We start from the raw sequence: 9,487 nt of genomic DNA, 5'->3' as shown, positions 1-9,487 counted from the left end.
TTATTCATTAATGATTATTTTTGATAAATTTAATATTTCAGTTGTTTGTTAAAAAAAGTAAGAAACTCGTGAGAGTATTTTATTTACACCTCTTCATAAATCCATATCCCAAAGAAGTAATCCAGGCAACGTGGAATCACTCGCTCATTCGCGAGGCTTATTTCACTGTGCCGCTTCATGGTCCTTCGACGCCGAATAATAATAGAAAAGTGTAATAATAACTGCAAATTCTGAAACGCACATTTGTGAGTGAAACTTATGATAATTTATTGTGACAGTCGTGAGGGCTAGAAAAAAGAAAAAAGAGTCACTGCGATCTACGCAACACAGCAAAGACCAACTATAGCTATCTTGTTAAAAGAGCTCCAAAATCACTGTTCAAGCCGACATTTTAATTTTGTGACGTTACACGTGAATAGGGGTGGGTGATATCTAAAAAAAGTATCGATACTTAAGAATCGATATTTGTATAGTATTTATTCTTAATGTATAGATACTTCACAAAAAGTATCGTACTATCGATACTTGTAATATGTTAATAATTTAAAAAGACAAAGGATTTTCAGAAATCAATTCAAAACTAGGCTTTTCCCAAATTTTCATTATGAGCTGTAATTTTTTTAAATTGCTTCGTGAAAATTTCAGGACAACACGTTTTAAAGATATTCATTTTATACTATTAAAAAAAGTAATTAATTTTAAAGTTTAGATTTTTAGAAACAAAAAAATTTTGGGTTATTGAACATTCAAATTGTTAGTTTAAATATAACATAACTTACAAATTATTTGACATTTCAATAATATTATTGTATATTAGCATCATATTTAAATTATATCCGGGTTTAAATTATTTTCTTGCATTCATTAATTTATGAACTATTAAAATTTTAATTTATAGTTTTAAATGCAACAGTTGCATTTTTTACATCCAATTATTCTTATCTCTTAAACTTAGGAAGAGCATCATTTTTAAATGATCTCCATTTAATTGATTCCTGATTTCTGATCAAAAAACATTACTAATTTCAATGGCCACATAAAGCGAAGTTTCTCAAACAACACCGGGAGACACTGGAGTTTTGTAAATATACTAACAAGGAGACTTTCTCACCTTCGGGTCACAGATCCTTGCCAAACTTTTTGTGGTGCTTTAGTACACCTAAAAAACATGTTCCATACTATTAGTTTATTCTCATAGGCCTTGGAAAGCTTAGGAGAAGTCAATGTATGAATATAATTTGTAACGAATATATTATTCGTTAGACTCTCTCCCGGCACTTGCTGTTGCATTTAATGATTATAAATATTATTTAATTCTATTTTAGCATGACGGATCGTCGATCGACGAGTCGCAGCACCGTTGGTGTGCGATGAGAGAAGGGAGAGAGATTTTTGGGGCTCACGTCTATTATGGAAGGGCCGCGAGTGGAGACTGTTATGAGCTGTTATACCGCTTATTACGTTAATAGGCATACGCTGGCCTTATTAATTAATTGTAAAGTCACGATTGCATATTCGGAAGAGGTTGAGCCTACGAGCCGGCTCTCGCGAGCGTAAGCAGAAGAACGTGAGTCGAAAACCACGGGACTCGAGCAGCGAGGAAGAGAAGCGCGTCGCGAGTAAATCGCAGCGTAAAGTTAAAACGCGAACAAAACCACCACGCGAGAGTTCGGCCAGCAGTAGCGAAGCGAGCGAGGCCGAGCAGAGAGTGAATCGTGCACGTGCGGGTCGTAAGATGGACAGATTGTTGCGTCGCGAAAAATTCATGAGGCTCCTCGCGAGCTACAAATTGAATTTTAAAAGCGGTGACAAAACGAAGGCGCAATTATTCTTAGAGCGTGTGAAAGAATTTCGAGATAGTGTGCCGATGACACTCACCGAATTTTTCGATGTCATGTCTTTCGCTTTTAACTCGGACGACAGCTCCGACCTATAGTATCGCACGCATAAGCGCCGTTTCGTCACTTTCGCGGGTTTCGAGACCGCGTTTAAAAACATGTACATCGGCCTATGCGACGAGGACGATATAATGGACGAGCTGCAGCACAGAGTGCAGGGCAAGACCGAGACGATCTCGGAGTACTTGACCTTCGTGCGGCACCTCGTGATGCAGTTCGACGAACCGCCGACCGAGAAGAAGCTGGCTCGTATGAATTAACCTTGTCAAGTTCAGTGGACTACAACATGAGTGGGATACGTTCAAGGCTTTGTTTACGTCCATGGTCAAGGATGCACCGATACTCATGCTGACACTTAAACTCTAGCACTTATTCGCGTGTGTGGAACGAAATGCGCTACGCACTATCAAAATCATAAAAGTGACTGGAGACAACTTTGACGTCGCTTGGACAGTGCTCAGCTGACGATACGAAAACAAAAGGTTACGGATATCTTTGTTTATGAAGCGTCTATTGTACATGTAGCCCAGCCACGTAAAAGTCAGTCGCCGAATATACCCGTCTGCCAGACACGTCCAACGAATGCTGCAGAGCTCTGCGTTCACTCGGTGAGCCTGTAGGTTACTGGAACTGCTGGTTCGTAAGCATCATCGTGTTTAATCTGGCCAGCGACACGCGTGAGAAGTGGGAACAGCATCTCCCAGCTGGTGACGCTTCGCCGACACATGATCACGTTGCATTTTTGGAAAATAAAGTGCAAGCACTCGATACTGCTCAATGATCCAATTCTAGTGTGCAACCACGCTCTGCAAAGAGCAACAAATGTCCAAACTCACACTCATCTAAGCTTGTTTCAGCTCACCATATGTCAAATTCAGATTCGTCTGCTCGGAGACAAACCCGCTGCTTGTTGTGTAGTGGCGAGCATCGCCTCGGCTCGTGCGCTGACTTCAACGGCGTTCTATAGAGTAATGATGGAAGTTTGTAAGAGAGCAAGGCTTGTGTTTCAATTGTCTTAGTAAAGCGCACAAAGGCGTGGACTGCACATCAGATTTCAGATGCCGCACTTGCCAACAGACACATCACTGAATTTCATCGAGGAAGTACGACTCAAGACTCTGCAACCTCATCAAACACAGATGCGAGCTCGCTGTCCAACTCGATGAGCACTCATGTTGCGACCGGTGCAGCAGTCGCTTCTCATAGTTCAAAAAACGAACGCGCGATAATGCTCGGCACTGCACGAGTAAGAACTGTCAACGGCCGCGGCGAGGAGCTCCTGGTCCACAAATGCTCGCGTTACCCAAAAAGTCAACGCCGCTCTCCGTGTCTAGAGTCGGTGGTCAAGTATCGGCTAAGACTAAAGCCTCTGTGTCAATGACACTGTACTCGACAATCTCGTTTTATGCTTCATTAAGTTTTACAGCTGCTGTACTTCCAAAAGTATCCACATTGCTACCAAAGCGTGCCATCGACGACACGCGTTGGCCTTACTTGAAAGGATTGGCACTGGCAGATCCTTTCTACGACACTCCGGCACCAGTCGACTGCCTCGTTGGTGCGGAGATTTACCCGGAGATCGTGAAAGTCGGATTGCGTAAAGGACCAATCGGCTCACCCATGGCTTACAACTCTATTTTTGGCTGGATCGTCACCGGACCCACCGTCATCCAGCAAGCTCATCCTGACGTTATCGGCTTATTCGAACTTGCCGTCGTGCCTATGGAATCGATAAGCTGCGAGCTTTGCAAGTTCCGGGAGCTTCAAGAGATACAAATCTCGTCGACGCTGACTCCTGCAGAAAGACAACCTAGCTCTTACGTTATTGACAAGCAGAGGTTTTTCCTCTCAAACGAAGACTAGCCAAGAATCTAGAGCTGGGACAATAGTATAGCAAATTTATGCAAGATTATGAAGATTTGCATCAAATGAGAAAAGCTAGCCAAGCACAGAGCAATGTTAAGACTGCTTGTATCCCGCACCACGCAGCAGACGGGAAAAAGCTGCACGTGGTTTCCCATGCATCGCAAGAAGCCAACAATGACAAATTACTCAACGATTTTCTTCACGTAGGAGGGCAATTACAGCCAGACATTTCAAACATCATCTTTCGCTGAAGACTAGGTTGCTACGTTTTTACAGCTGACATTATAAAAATGTACCGGCAAATTCGCATTCAAGAAGAAGACATGCCCTGGCTACGCATTCTCTGGCGCAAGAAACCCGAAAACCCAATTCAAGAGTACGAGCTTCTCACTGTCACGTACGGTACAGTGTGTGCGCCTTATCTCGCCTAACGAGTGATGCACCAACTGGCTATCGACGAGCAGGTTTAGCACCCGATAGAGTCGAAGATATTACAAGAGAATATGAACGTGGATGACGCCTTGGTGTCATGCAACAGCAGGACAAAAGCTATTCTAGCTCTCGTTGATCTGACAGAAATCCTGCGATCGGCAGGCATGGAGTTGGATGAATGGACAGCCAACTATGTCACACTGCTGCCTGAAGATTCACCATCGCTTCACATCAGAAATTTCGACGAAGACCAGAAATTGACGAGAGCTCCGTTGTAAACAAGCGTCACATACCCTCTAAAGTCGCCCGCATTTACAATCCTACAGGTTGGATAGCGCCTGTACATTATTTATGGCTTCACGGACATGAGTGGGATCAACTCGCCGATGCTGCCACAACAAACGAATGGCCCGACTTCCGACGCTAATTACCTGAACTGCAAGCTCTACGCATACCTCGATGGATGGGAACTCAAGACCTGCGACGCTTCATGGATTTTCAGATGCCTCTGAGCGAGCATTTGCAAGGGCCGTCTATCTCGTGAGCGAGAACAAGGCGCACTTGTTAGCTGCAAAGAGCAAGGTTTCTCCAATACATACAGTGAGTTTGTAACGACTTGAACTGTGCGAAGCTACTCTACTGTCACGTTTCATGTCAAAGATTCTCAAGGACCCGAGCACCTCCAACCCAACAGTATATTGTTGGACAGATTCGCAGATAGTAGTGGTATGGCTGCGAGCCCCTCTGAACACGTGGAAGACTATTGTGGCCAATCGAGTCAGTGAAGTGCACACTCTACTGCCAAATGCGTATTGGGGTCACATCGTGTCTAATCAGAATCCTGCCGACCTAGCCTCAAGAGGATGCACTCCTGAACAACTTAAGGATAATATTCTATGGTGGAGAGGCCTCCATGGATATTGTATCCTGTAAATTCCTAAAGATGTGAGGTGACTGCCAGCACTCAACTAGAAAGAAGGGCATAACCTCGCATGATTTTTATCTCTCGACAGCCTGTATTGAGTCATTGCCTACTGTCGGCGTTGGAAACATCACCTCGCCCCACCAGGTGAGCATAGGGTATTACCGTAAGGTAAGAAATAATTAGAAATGTGTGGTGAGGAAAGGGAGAACAACGAAAATAATTATTATCAGTCTCTTTTTGAGTCCTGAAAAGGACTGATTGTTCTCTTGAGTGTTCTGACTAGAAGTACGGATGCTCGGGATCGTATTCTAGTTCTGGCATGGAGGGTGCTGTTGGCTTTGGCTTAAAGAAGTCTCGTGCCCAACGTGGAAGTGGGAGGTGTAGAATTGGCCTAGATGTCGTTGTAGTCGATGGTGATGATCTGGGGTCGACGAAGCTTGATTCTTCTTCCTTAGGCGTTTCTTCGAGTTTCTCCTCAAACTCCTTCTCGATCTCTTCCTCGATCTTCTTTTCAAGCTCTCATCTACGAGCCCGAGATCTCCGCTGATATAGCCGCCTTCGTTCCTTCTGCTTCTCGGTCTTGGGCATGAGTCGAAATTATCTCTCTTTAGAAGTGCTTTTGATAGCTACCTTCTGTAGAATGATAATTCGACAGTAACCAATCAGTGAGAGAAGCAGTTGCAATAAACTCTGCTAGTCTCGTTGAAAGGCTCTTGTATTTATCAATCAATGAAAAATAACAAGTTGGTTCAACCCGGAACATGCCGGAGCTTTATTCACCCTGACTCTTAACAATTCTCAGCCATAGTTTGTTTATACGACGCGACTTATTGTGTATGCGCCACCTAGCGGAAAGCTATGAACTAACATGTTGTTGGCTTAAATAAACAATTGAACGTAACAATAGGCCTAGGAGGCCAAGTTGGCCGTTGTGGAATTGTAGGCATCGCCACGGCCGGAGCGTATTGCATGGCACTCATGGCGTGAGCCTGCCACTCATCATAGGCTGGGTAGTGCCATGGGTTTGGTGACGGTTCGTAACTCGTCACCGGCTCGCTGTTTGGCGTCTCTTCGGCCGAGTCCTTAGCCTTACTTGTCTTTGTGGCTTTTTCGGCCTTAGTCTTGTTGGATTGTGGCACTTTCTGCTGTTGTTTGGCCGTTTGCTTCTTCGCGGGAGTTTTGTTGCCTTTCTGAGGGCCATCGCTATCACTTAAGTTTGCCACCTCTTCTATGGCCGCAATCTTGACGGTTTTCTTCGTCTGCACACCTGCATCGGCCAAATTCATCTTCGACTTAGGTGGAGGTTCTTCGAACCGCTCATCGTCCTCGAGCATCTGTTCGAACTCCTGGCCAAGTTCTACAGCCTCGTCAATAGTCCAGGGCCTGGCAGCAACGATGTGCCTCCGGTACTCACTTCGCACGTTGCGCAGGAACATCTCAACCAATTCGGTTTCCTCGGGTTTTCGTCGCAAGTGACGAACCAAATACCTGAAGCAGTCGGCGAAGTCAGAGATAGTTTCGCCTTTCGCCTGTGTTCTTCGGTCGAGGTCTCTTCGGACCTCGCTGTCTCGCAGTAGTTTCATATACTTGTTTTCGAAGGCTTTCCTGAAGCTGGCCCACGTAGTCCAACGATACTTGTTCTCTCTGTACCACCTCTTCGCCTTGTCCTTGAGCACGACCGGCATCGATCCTAGTAGTCGGTCCGTTGGAATTTCATTGCTTTCTTGGCATTCCTTGAGGCTGGCTAAGAACGCTCTGGCTTCCTCACGATTTTCACCGTCAAACGAAATCTGCCATCCTTGAAGGATTTTGCTCGTTTGCCAAGCTGTGAGGCTCGAATTTTGGCCTGACTGGCGACGACTTTGTCGATCACGGCTCTCCTCTGCTTCGCTTTGGTCTGATTCTGTACGATCCTCTGGTGTACGAGCACGTCTTCGTCTGCGCTGACCTCCTGGGCTGGAACATGGAGATTGGTCTGGGTCAGACTGAGAATCAGATTCCGAGTTGTCTTTCTTGGCCCTCCATTGTGGCGATTTGGTAATTCGCCGAGGTTTCTCCTGGGCCGAGTTTTCATGCTCTGACTTGCCTCGAGAGTCAGCCTTATCTCGCCGATCAACTTCTCTTTCATTCTTCTCCACCGACTGGTTTTTCTTACAGGGCTTTTCTTTCCCGGGGTTTATCGTCTTCGGTAATGTTCCGCAGTATTGGCTTGTATTCACGTCCCACTGAGTGTGCTGAGCTGGTCGCGGGGGGTACGACGTTATTGTGCCCGGAAACTGGTACCGGAATGGCGGTGAGAACGCCAGTGCTCCAAAATTGGCCATCTCACTCGCGGTCGTGGACGTGAATACCGATCGCGGGGCCGAATTAAACCCGCCTGATGTCGTTACCGGCGCGGAGTAAGCGATTGACGTCGTCATCCCCGTACTGGATTGCGTTGTTGTCACTACGTTCGGCGTACTGGTAGGGATCGTCATTCCCACCGTAGGGTATTTGGCCTCACCCGCGGCCTCATTTTCGAACTCCTCCTCGACTCCATCTGGCGTATCCTGGCCCTGCTGCTCTGGTAGCAGACCGAGACCGGGGACAAGCCGATGCCCCGTCAGAGGGGGTGTCGCCGAACCCGCGTTCTCATCTTCGGTAATTTGCCACGCACGGTAACTTCAGGAAACAAGAAACGCACCTCAGAACGAGCCAATCGAGACTGAAGCTCCAAACCCGTCCCCTCTGCAATCAAGCCACGCGCGGCCAGTTCCTGCTTCACGGCGGGCATCGGCATTAGGTCAACACGCGACATGATTTTACGAATCGAAACCCCGGTCTCGTCCGGACGCATTATCCACGCCTCGCGAGCCCGCTTACATTGGACCGTGAACGCCATGTCTCCCGAGAGCGATCTATGCAAAGAAGTTTCCCTTCTCTCTCTTTTTTTTTAAGGTGAATTGTCCACTCACGTGTGATGTCCTGTCGGCCAGGGGTTCGCGCACGCGTGAAACTACGAATCCACGACTCGAGGGAGGCTAATTTTCGTCAGGCAAATACTTCTTGACCGTCTCGACAGTGTCCCGCTGAACTTCTTCGGGACGCGACTGCTTACGAAAATAAAGCTCGGTGGGGACGTGTGATCAGGGGACACGAACAGGTAGAAATTCAGCCGTTAAAGTAGCTCAAACAAAAGCTTAAATCAACTTTCTACGAAGCGCTACAAGCAATTACACAAAATTCAAAGCAAATTTAAGAAAGAAAATATAAAATAAGTCAAGCGAAAATATCGATTTCATTAAGCAACTACACTACTGCACCTAACTACCAATACAAACTTTTGGTCGGTCCCCCTTGGCCGCGTCGAATTCGGGGACTTACGGTCCCGCACACTCTCACACTCGGCTTACAATCAGTGAGCCTACTCGGCGGCTGCACAACACCTTTCGTAAATTTTTGGGCAAAGTCGAAAAATTTTAAGTTTCAAGTTTTCTCGAATTTTATAAGGCCCAAAATTATTTTAGTAAGGCCCAAGAGGCCCCACGTTGGGCGCCATTGCGACGCTGCAAATTGGCCTTATCAAATAAGGTTCAGCTCAAATGCCGTCGACAAGAATTTTATTATGTGGGACCTCTTGTACTCACGCTGATTTCTCCGAGGGGGTTCTGGGCCTTCCGTCGAGTTTGGGCCGAGCTGTTGGCCCCAGTGACTCACCTTTCGAATCGGCCGAGGAAATCTCGATTTTGTCGCGAATTCCGCGAAAATCCTTACAATTCTGCAATATTGCTCTACGTGCTGAAAAGAGGGAGTCTAGGAAATTTACAACAAAAACGAATTAATTATGACTCGCGAGATTCAATTTCAAAAATCTAGTCACTTTATTTCACTTTTAACATTGGCCACCAGGTGCGCTGGTGGCGTTCTTGTTTGCCTTCCGTGGCCGAACCTTTGCTCCGCGGCAATAGGTTATGTCGTGACTCTCTTATACTACTTGGCCAAAATGGCCGTCGCTACGTACGCGTGGTCGAACGAGCTTGGCCGACGCGCGCGTGCTTCGCTCGTCGACCTGTAGCCACGTGGCTAATTCCGCGAGATCGCGTCTACGCCGCGCCGTACACCTGCGTTTATCCTAATTATGCGACGCGGCAGTGTGCCGTCGATTCGCACTCACACGCTGAGCTTGCCGCCGCTGCGGTAATACTCACACGCACACACACACTCTCGATACACGCGCGAGCACGATGACGCAATCGTGCACACGGCCAAGCGACCGACCACCTAAATAATCTTAAAGCTAACCTCTTCGCCGGCTCTTCAGTAGACGATGCCCTGGCAAACTCCTTTGCTGTCGTGGCCTCCGTCGCCTGCACTCCGTGGCAAAATT

Source organism: Trichogramma pretiosum, unplaced genomic scaffold, assembly GCF_000599845.2.
Source record: "Trichogramma pretiosum strain Unisexual culture from Peru unplaced genomic scaffold, Tpre_2.0 scaffold168, whole genome shotgun sequence".
NCBI lineage: Eukaryota > Metazoa > Arthropoda > Insecta > Hymenoptera > Trichogrammatidae > Trichogramma > Trichogramma pretiosum.
The sequence above is the reverse complement of the archived record's forward strand: the minus strand, read 5'-3'. Positions refer to the sequence as shown.